Raw genomic sequence first — 2,500 nt, 5'->3', positions numbered from 1 at the left:
CCCTCACCAAGGCCGAGCGTGTGCCGATGGTGGTCGAGGCAACCGGCCGCACCAAGGGCCGGCGTGTGCCGATGGTGTTCGAGGCAACCGCCCGCACCAGGGCCCAGCGTGTGCCGATGGTGGTCGAGCCAGGAGCCCGCACCAAGGGCCGGCTTGTGCCGATGGTGTTCGGGGCAAGCGCCCGCACCAGGGCCCAGCGTGTGCCGATGGTGCTGGGGGCAAACGCCCGCCCCAGGGCCCAGCGTGTGCCGATGGTTATCGGGGCAACCGGCCGCACCAGGGCCCAGGGTCTGCCGATGGTGCTCGAGGCAACCGCCCGCACCAAGGCTCAGCATGTGCCGATTGTGATCGAGGCAACAACCCACACCAGGGCCCAGCTTGTGCCGATGGCGGTCGAGGCAAGTGCCCGTACCGAAGGGCAGCCTATGCCGATGATGGTCGATGCATGTGCCATCACCATGCGTCATCATGTGCCATTGATGGTCGAGGCCTTGGCCGAAGTTCGATTTTGAGCCACGGTGCCCATGCTTGGCTCCAGCATGTGCTGGTGCCGCATTTTTTTCACTCGGGACAGCATCGCCGGAGCATCGCCGGAGCATCGCCGGAGTACCGGCCGGAGAACCTGACCGGCGGCATTGGGTTCCGGCGATTGGGAGGGGGCCGGGGGGGGTGTGCGCACATGATGTGCGATGGGTGCTGGTACTTGGCCTTGTGTTGGCCCCCTATCCCTCATCAAACCTCTGAGAATTCACACCCCCTTAAAGAGCATTTGAGATTTTACAGGTTTGCTACCAGTAGCCGTTAAAGTGTCTGAAATGGGGACACTTTTTTCAAACGGTCACAAAATCTTCTCTACTTCGAGTTTTTAGCTGAATTTTTTTGTGCATGCCAACAAAAATAGAAGGATCATGCCTACAAAATTTGGGGCCAAAAATCCTTATAAAAAAATTTTAAAAAATCCCGAACCGCAAAAAGTTTCGAAAATCGTGAAAAATAGAAACGAGTCATCTTCCAACGAAACTTCACGTGAAGGCTTAGGGGACCATTGTATGAATTTACAAGCCATAAAAATGGCATTGGCACGGCAGAAATTTGAAGATGTGCCTAAACCCACCAGGGCCCAGCGTGTGCCGATGGTGCTCGAGGCAACCGCCCGCACCAGGGCCCAGCGTGTGCCGATGGTGCCCGAGGCAAGCGCCCGCACCAGGGCCCAGCGTGTGCCGATGGTGGTCGAGGCAACCGCCCGCACCAGGGCCGATAGTGTGCCGATGGTGCTCGAGGCAACCTGTCGCACCAGGGCCCAGCGTGTGCCGATGGTGATCGAGGCAACCTGCCGCACCAGGGCCCAGCGTGTGCCGATGGTGGTCGAGGCAAGCGCCCGCACCAGCGCCCAGCGTGTGCCGATGGTGCTCGAGGCAACCGACCGCACCAGGGCCCAGCGTGTGCCGATGGTGCTCGAGGCAACCTGCCGCACCAGGGCCCAGCGTGTGCCGATGGTGGTCGAGGCAAGCGCCCGCACCAGGGCCCAGCGTGTGCCGATGGTGGTCGAGGCAACCGCCCGCACCAGGGCCCAGCGTGTGCCGATGGTGCTCGAGGCAACCTGCCGCACCAGGGCCGAGCGTGTGCCGATGGTGGTCGAGGCAAGCGCCCGCACCAGGGCCCAGCGTGTGCCGATGGTGGTCGAGGCAACCTGCCGCACCAGGGCCCAGCGTGTGCCGATGGTGCTCGAGGCAACCGACCGCACCAGGGCCGAGCGTGTGCCGATGGTGCTCGAGGCAAGCGCCCCGCACCAGGGCCCAGCGTGTGCCGATGGTGCTCGAGGCAACCGACCGCACCAGGGCCGAGCGTGTGCCGATGGTGGTCGAGGCAAGCGCCCTCACCAGGGCCCAGCGTGTGCCGATGGTGGTCGAGGCAACCCTGCCGCACCAGGGCCCAGCGTGTGCCGATGGTGCTCGAGGCAACCGACCGCACCAGGGCCGAGCGTGTGCCGATGGTGCTCGAGGCAAGCGCCCGCACCAGGGCCCAGCGTGTGCCGATGGTGGTCGAGGCAACCTGCCGCACCAGGGCCCAGCGTGTGCCGATGGTGCTCGAGGCAACCTGCCGCACCAGGGCCCAGCGTGTGCCGATGGTGGTCGAGGCAAGCGCCCGCACCAGGGCCCAGCGTGTGCCGATGGTGGTCGAGGCAACCGCCCGCACCAGGGCCCAGTGTGTGCCGATGGTGGTCGAGGCAACCGCCCCGCACCCGGGCCCAGCGTGTGCCGATGGTGGTCGAGGCAACCTGCCGCACCAGGTCCCAGCGTGTGCCGATGGTGCTCGAGGCAACCGACCGCACCAGGGCGGAGCGTGTGCCGATGGTGGTCGAGGCAAGCGCCCGCACCAGGGCCCAGCGTGTGCCGATGGTGGTCGAGGACAACCTGCCGCACCAGGGCCCAACGTGTGCCGATGGTGCTCGGGGCAACCGACCGCACCAGGTCGAGCGTGTGCCGATGGTGCTCGAGGC

The sequence above is a fragment of the Durio zibethinus genome, unplaced genomic scaffold (assembly GCF_047325235.1).
Source record: "Durio zibethinus cultivar Kanyao isolate XHJ-2024 unplaced genomic scaffold, ASM4732523v1 HiC_scaffold_391, whole genome shotgun sequence".
Classification (NCBI taxonomy): domain Eukaryota; kingdom Viridiplantae; phylum Streptophyta; class Magnoliopsida; order Malvales; family Malvaceae; genus Durio; species Durio zibethinus.
This window is presented reverse-complemented; position numbering follows the sequence as displayed.